The following is an 8,348-nucleotide window of genomic DNA, read 5'->3' on the forward strand; positions in this document are numbered from 1 at the left end:
GATTTTAAATTTTAAAGCAGCTGGAATTTCTATACAGTGAACTGTCTCTATATAGAGCTTGGCAAAATACTTTAGCATTATGGATTCTCTAGTTTGTTTACAAAACATTTTTGTTCATCATATTTATATCTCAATGTTATATACAATTCTAGGGATATTGTCCATATTAAGATTTATTTTGTCTAGTACCTTTTTATTTAATGACCAATACGTGAATTTCACTTTATACAGCCCTGTAATTCCCCCCGATCTTGTATGATGGCGGCTTTTCAATCTACACAACATATTAGTTTACTTTAACCGGGTTCTTTATGCAGCATATTGTGCACTAAAAGTAAATTCATTGAACTTTTACGTCCATGATTTTCTTTCCACATTTAAGCATATGGGGGTAAAATAGAAAGTATGGGCCAGTTATTTTCTTGGCATCCACAAGAAAATAAGAGACCTGAAATGACATTTTTTCCAATTTTACTAAAAAAATAAGCATTTGGATTGAAAGCACATAATTTAGAATCCAGGAGAACAAAACACAAATCTGGCAAGAGATTAGAGAGGAAGAGGAACCTCAACATTCCAACTCAAAAATCAAAGTCTTGCTTGTCTTTGGAGTGGTGATGGCATGGAGAAAAACAATATAAGTCTTGCTTGTCTTTGGAGTGTTGATGGCACGGAGAAAAACAATATAAATAAGCTAAATTTGTATGGATTCCACCAAATTATTTCAACGTTGAGGAGTTAAATTGTATCCAGGGCATCTTCTTTATAGAATAACACAAATAGCACAAATGACTTGGACTTTTAAGGCCTTCTCTGCTGTTCTTCTCTTTTTTATATACATTGTTTGTTTGCATTTTTAGCTATTTTATTTATTTAATATTTTGTTTCTATATTGCAAAAGGTGTGCCTTGCCTCTGCCCCTTTCCCTATCTTATTTATTCCATTTCCAGTTTAACCTTCAGGATAGAACATCTTCCATGGAACAAAGCAAGTGCATTCTGGGACTGCAGTAGTAAGGACAGGTGTGAAGATTACACAGAAACAGAAATATTATGTGAAGGTGCAGTCAGAATGTGTGACATGACCATTGAGTTATGAGATGAGTGACATAAAAGAGCTTAACTGGGAGGGGGATAAAATATTATTTATATCATAAATGTCACAATTACTACAATGTAACCTATGCTGTTCTTTTAATGGTGTGCAATCACAACTATAGCTATAGTGTATTTCAGAGCTTGACAAACCCAGGAGCCCAGGGAGGCACTGGCTCCTAACTTTTTGGCAGATTCTCCATATCTATATACAAATACCACTGTCTGGCTCCCAAATATTCTTACTGAATCTTACATTTTGAATAGATTTGTCAATCACTATATTTAAATAGCCTATAAACTTCTAACTCAAAGACATGTCTCTGATGGAGGCAGAATCGGCCAAACATGCAGCCCAAAACGTTCAATAGAGCCTGTGCTTCAACTATTAAGCATATTACAGCTAGCAAGGTTTGACATACTTTGCCTGTATTTTTTAATGATATGTTATGATTATTGGGGCTATCAGTCACATAATATGTCTATTATTCATCTACAAAAATATTTTTGGTATGCATTTCCATGATACTATGCCTGATTGCCATATGCCTATAGCTATTTTCTGAAGAAGATGTAACAATCACCAAAAACCCTTTTTAGTCTTTCTCAGCTTCATTAATTCCAATTTTATTCTATGTTTCTGATTCACTAAAGTTCACTCATCTCTCTATTCTTCAGTGAAGCTTAGAATTATATAATAGCAGGTTAAGATGGAGAGGCTCGAAAGATCTCTTTGTGAAATCCAACATCCAAGTAAAATGTGCCCACTGGCTACAAAATGAAATGTGAGGATAATGTCTTCCATATCTATTGACCAATAGTCTACAAGGTCTACATATTGTTTTAATTAAAAGATTACAGATGCTAATAAAAATAAAATTACTTTTCTCTAATGTTAATTATAACAGCACATAAGGCAGAAGATGATTTATGACGAATGGGTTAATATGAAGCTACTTAAAGACAAGTAGAGAATTCAAACCAACAATTCATCTAAAGGACTTTCAACCTCAAGACCACTTCTTTCGCCCTTACATAATCTAGTGCTAACCGCTATCTTCTGTCCTGTGCATGTTATCTGGTCAGGAATGGGTACATCATCAGACCGCTGTTTTCTTAACCTCTTTGCCACCTCTAGGGTGGCGAAATTCAATCTCCCTGGTCTTGTCCGACCGGGGAGATTGAGAGATCCTACCCGCGCGTGATTGGCTGTGTGTGGGCAGGGGGCGGGATTGCACGCAAGCACAAAATAGCGCTCGCGTGCAAAGCTGAATTCCTCCAGGGGAATTCAGCCCACCAAAGGTGAGCTGCGGCAAACAGGGGCGCGTATGTTTGCCCCTGTCCGCCTCAGCTTGATAAATCGCTCTTGTATATGGCAGGATCAAGTCAAACCAATTTTTTTTACAAAAGAGAAAAAACAGACATATTTCCTGCTCTTTTAGCAAAGCCAACTTTGTTTCCTTTACATTGTAAAGGTATCTATGATCAGTTCTCCTCTTGCACAATTGCCTACTTTAACCTTCTCGAACATACATATATCCCTTTTGGCCATGTGTCTGCTTTTCAAAATTAGCTATCCATGCCTCACTTGGTACCTGTTGATGTTCTGGTATATATGTGTGGTCCTTACTAGATTTAATTAATTCTTCCATAATTTAAATCATCCAGGGTATGGAGAAGAGCAAAGTGGTCCATTGGTAATGGATTCCCAATCTGTGGCCTTGCAAGATGAAACACTATTCTCATGGATGAAGGAACCTCATTTACATAGATCCCATGAATCATAAGGTAAAAGCCTACCTTCATGGCCTTTCTAGTTAAACTCAGCCCATTTGTGGACCTCAAGGCTCTCAACAAGCTCATAAAGGATGATTAGCATTACATTCTCATTGCTTAACCTTTGGTTATAAACACTTTCAATTTGCTGCACTTACTATCAGTTTAGCCAATACTTCCTGGGTGTTTGCAATGCATTTTATTTACCCCTACCTCAACAACATCTTAGTTGTTTGGAGTTACAAATTTACCTCTGGGTAAATATTTGAAAACTGGAAATCCATGGTGGTAGGGACTTCCGTGTACGTTAAATTCAACAATGCTGTGGCCTATAACAATCATCAGTGGAGAAGAGAGAATTATCTTGGATACTGACATGGGCAGAAAAATTTCTGTTTGAAACTAGAAAATGGAATACCTCAGCCTTAATGTCTTCTATCTTTGCCTTGCTGAGTCTGGTCCGTGGACCTTCTGAAGCGGTCACTGGAAATGGCCTGGTTAATGAATCATTATTGTAGATTTGATCACTTCTAAAACGTTTCATAAGCCTGTTGATGCCAATTAGTCTGTGAATCTTTAACACCTCAAATCTTGGGGTTTGTTCACATACATTATAATAAAGGTCTCTCTTAGGGATCATATAACTTCAAAATGACTGAGCTTTTTTTATTTCAGTCATGACTAGCATAATGTTCAGCTCTGTCACCAGTCTCTGGGCATCCTTATCCCTCATTCCAAGCACTTATTCTCTCTTGGAACTTTAATTTGGTCCATAAGGAATTACAACAATCCTCCATTTAGCTTATGCAGTGATTGTCCCTCAAGCTACTTACTTTCAAGACACTTTTTCTTGTTGTGTGCTTCTTGTAGGAACCCTGTCCTGAAAACCATTTCACCTGGTCTTCCATCACAAAAAAGGCAGTAAAGCAAATGGTTCTGAAATTCCTCCAAAGGTTGTAACCTCTTTTTTTAGGATTATCCACATCAGAATATGAGGCACATCTACAAATCATTGATGTAGTGAGAGCCCTTAAATCAGACATCCTCAAACTTGGTCCGCCAGAGGTTTTGGAACTACGTTTCCCATGATGCTCAGCCAGCTGATATGCTGGCTGAGCATCATGGGAAATGTAGTTCCAAAACCTCCGGAGGGCCAAGTTTGAGGATGCCTGCTTAAATATTACACTTCAGCTATAATGTCCTTCTTCAAAGTAAACACCTTCCTTGTCTTACTCTGCTGCATATGTATTGGTTTCAAGACATCTAAAGCCTCTTTCTGATTTCATGTTACGCTAGAAGTTTTATGACATCAAGCTATAAATGTCTTCCTGTAGAGACCCCAACCCCCTTGTAGGGCTATGACAGGACGTAATGGACACTGCACAAAAAAAAGTTTTAAAAATAAATAACAGTCAAAATCCATTTAAAATGATGAAAAATGCAATCATTTCTAAGTATAAGCCACTGATTAGTGCGTTTTATTACAACAGTAAAACAGATGGTTTTATATCCTTTTAAGCAGTTATGTAAAGTGACTCCTTGGTTTTCCTACACGTGTTTATCAAGCTCTATTACTTTAATGTTTTTGCTTCTTCTGAAGATTCATTTGGTAGAACGGTTTTCCAGTTTCTTATTACTATTTGAGTGATCCTGTTGTTGTTCTCTGGCTTTGTATGCTCATGTGGTTCTAAACCCTTCATACAGAGTATTCTAACTGCTTTGGTATAAACCCCCTGATCATGAATCATCTTCTTAAATATCATTCTTCATGTTCTTAATGACAGCACGACTGTTCTCTATCCCTGGCTTCGGTAGCGCTCTCTATCCCTGGCTTCGATAGCGCTCTCTATCCCTGGCTTCGGTAGCGCTCTCTATCCCTGGCTTCGGTAGCGCTCTCTATCCCTGGCTTCGGTAGCGCTCTCTATCCCGGGCTTCGGTAGCGCTCTCTATCCCGGGCTTCGGTAGCGCTCTCTATCCCGGGCTTCGGTAGCGCTCTCTATCCCGGGCTTCGGTAGAGCTCTTTATCCCTGGCTTCGGTAGCGCTCTCTATCCCTGGCTTCGGTACCGCTCTCTATCCATGGCTTCAGTATCGTTCTCCTTTATTTTATTTCTCTTCGCTTGGTTAACATATAAAGCAGGGAGAGAATGAACTTTCATCTTTCTCCTAGTGATGGTTTGAAATTGGCTTGTTGGTAATGAATGGTCTTTGGCTTCATGTGCTATAGTATTCAAAAAGTGAAGAAATTAAAAGTACAAATCCTGTTTTTTAGACACTTTGAAATTGAATGTAAGAATGCTGGTTCCATTGCTACAATTCCTTTGTTACCATTTGCAATATAGTGGCTCTAGAGATGTAATATATATATATATATATATATATATATACACACTGATGGAGTTTGGGCTAAGTTCAACCAATTGACTACCATGCATCAAAATAAACACTAAAGAATATATTGGGAATATGATACCCTAATCTCATTTCTTAGATAGGCGATACATCACATGTAACAGGTTTGTTGCCGGTGTTCTGTCAAAAGAGCCAACTAGTCCAAAACTCCAATTACGTCTTTTCCGGTAGCAGATTTCGATGAGTTGACTCTAGTGCACATGCGGGCACGCATATCCAACAGCATTACACAAACCCCTTTAGGTTTTCTAATCGCCATAAAGGTTTCTGGCAGTTGTGGTATTTTCTTTCTTAACTTTAGAGTTTAAATATTTGTCGTGTCACTGATTATCAAAGTCATTGCTGGCTTATACAAACTTACATAAGACAGCAATGACTTTGATAATTAGTGACACCCAAATACATTGTAGCTGTGTGCCCGACAAATATTTTTAAAAAAATAATACAACTCCCAGAAACTTTTACGGTAATTGGAAAACCTGACAGGGTTTGTGTAATGCTGTAGGGGGTTCGTGCCCGCATGTGCATGAGAGCCAACTCATAGAAATCTGCTACCGGAAAAGAAGTAATTGGAGTTTTTGACAAGTCACCGGCAAACTTTTAAGCTGGCAACGTTTTGATAGTAAATCAAACCTGTTATTTTTTATAAAAGACAGCCATATCTTCATTTACAATGTACCATCAAATAAGACAATAAACTGAATCCTTACAGATCTAAAAGAATGTACACTGGGATCATCTAACTTCGTATTAGTTTGATTTGCTTCCATTATCTTAAAGGGACATAAAACACTAAATAAATGCTAGATAGAATGACGCATTAAAATATATGATTAGTCTGAGAATAACATCTAGATATATTATTAAAGTTTCATTAGCTGTTTAAATATTGAAAAAAGTCTAAAGTTTTAGTGTCTATAAAACAATGGGAGCTGACATGTTGTAACTTAGGTTACCTTCTCTGCTGTGGCCAATTAGGGACAGTTATAAATAGGTCACTAAAGTGTGCAGCCAATGGAACTGTAAAGCTCACAATTTCAGAATGGAGTTGCAGGAAAAGGGTACACAATATATAATGAAAGTGTATTGCAGAGTTTATATATATATATACACACACACACATACATACATACACGCATACACAATTTATCATTTTAAGGGAGAGAAAGGACGGTTACACTTAAGTTATTTACAGATGGATTTGCTTATGAGACATTTGTCAACTTTTTATTTTATAGCTTACCGATTTCTCATACATTTTGTTTTAAAAAAACTGCAATGAAAACGAAGTACAAAGAACACTATAATTTATTTAAAAAGATGCTATTATCCTATAAGACAGAACAAACAAAAACTTATAGTCATGCTATTAGATTTGCCTTTAATTTGCCAATCACTTTCCTTCAAGGAGCCTTTCAATTTACAGACCAGAGCCAGTACTTACTGGTCCAAAAACAGGGAACCAATCAAACTATTGATGGGTGTGGCTTTCTGCCCTTGTGCATTTGTGTGTGGCATTGAGTTTGCTGGGGATTTTTTTGTACAGACAATTTTGGGGGTGGGAGAGGTGGTTTGGCGCAGATTCCTGAAGGATTTGTAACCCGTAAAGCATCATATGTGTGCACATTTTTATTCTGGTTCCAGTAATTGGTCTTTTTCTTTTCAATGGTGCTTTGGTTTGCTCTTTTTTTTGCAGGTGTAGATGGTACAATTTTAACACCTTACCTGTTGAAGAAATCTGCAAATATTTTCAGATTATTCAGCAGAAGGTAGGTTTAAATTAAGAAAATAATAATAAAAGTGTTGCTGTTGTAAAGAAATTGTATTTAAAGTCATGGAAGCAAGATAAAAAAAAGATTATTCATTAAAGGTCTACATTATTGCTATATATATATATATAACATATATATATAATATATATATATTTTTATGATTAAGTTATGACAAAAACTGTACTGTATACCTGTTATGTGACAGCCATGCATCTTGGTGCTTTCCTGCAGTGCTGTGCTTTTATGGTTAATATTGCATTTATTTGTGTTCTGTGATGCCGTATCAATACGTTTAATAAAATGTTTTTTATATATATATGTGTAGGTATGTATGTATCTAAATGCGTACATACCTATACACCCACACATGCAAACAAAAATCTCTATGGAAGAAAAGTGAGAATTATATTCTTAATGATATCTGTACGTACCATGTCTACCCTAAGCACACATTTATTTTTTACTGCTGAGATAATAAAGGAACTCATATAGTATTGCTGCCATTGGCAGCTACCGCTGCATAGAACCATATGTGTTCTTTTAACCCCTCTCCAGGTCTCAGCTTTTTGGGATGGACCCATTTGTGCAGAAGTGGCTGCACTGAATAAATGTCCTGTGGTCAGCCTATTCCTTGTGTCAGTGTTTTACTCCTTTAGTTTGTGCGTGGGTACAAATGCTGGCTGTGCGTAAATGAGAGGGTGACGTTGCATGATTTTGGGGTCAATCAGTGCTTGTCTTTGGTATAAGAATTTTGCTTTGCTCTTTAAAACTACAACACCTGCCTCTGAACAAAGGATACGGAAGTCAGAATTACAACCTCATAATTCAGATAGAACAACTTAAAAAAAACTGTCCTAACCACTTACCTTATTCTCCAAACAAATCCTGACATGTAAATAAAGTAGACAAAATAGCCATTATGTCATCATTTTGCAATATCCTGTCACCTCTGCTGAGGTTGATTTGGAACAGATATGAAGCAGGCCGAGGTTTGTCAAGTCGGAAGAGTGCAAATCCAATCAAGAAAAAGTAGCAAATTAATGAAAGCGTATTGCATAGATTTGTTTTTACTCTGCGCATAATTAAACATTTTATTTTACAATCTCAAAGTGGTTCATGACCCTATCATTAAAAAAAAAAATAGTTGGAAGCACTACGACTTTCCTAAAATGTCAGACCATGTAGTGGATAATGATGAACAGTATTAAAAAGTTAAAAAGGTTAATGACACATGAGAGCTACTAATCTGATTATAAACGGCTTATTCATTTCTTCGAAAATAATTATTATGCAAAC

This window comes from Bombina bombina, chromosome 11 (assembly GCF_027579735.1).
Source record: "Bombina bombina isolate aBomBom1 chromosome 11, aBomBom1.pri, whole genome shotgun sequence".
In the NCBI taxonomy this organism is placed as follows: Eukaryota; Metazoa; Chordata; class Amphibia; order Anura; family Bombinatoridae; genus Bombina; species Bombina bombina.